We start from the raw sequence: 216 nt of genomic DNA, 5'->3' as shown, positions 1-216 counted from the left end.
TATAATTCCATCACTTGGGAGGCTGAGACAGGAGGATCACTGTGAGCTGAAAGCCAGCTTAGGCTTTACATAAGCAAGAGCAAGTTCAAGGCCAGTGTGTACTACATAGTGAGACCCTGTCTCAAAAAAATGTATACATATGTTTCATATATATACGCATGTATATATGGTAAACTAAGAGAGTTCAGGCATTACTGCCCAGTTGATTATGCCACA

The sequence above is a fragment of the Octodon degus genome, unplaced genomic scaffold, assembly GCF_000260255.1.
Source record: "Octodon degus isolate 3935 unplaced genomic scaffold, OctDeg1.0 scaffold00044, whole genome shotgun sequence".
NCBI classification, from domain to species: domain Eukaryota; kingdom Metazoa; phylum Chordata; class Mammalia; order Rodentia; family Octodontidae; genus Octodon; species Octodon degus.
The sequence above is the reverse complement of the archived record's forward strand: the minus strand, read 5'-3'. Positions refer to the sequence as shown.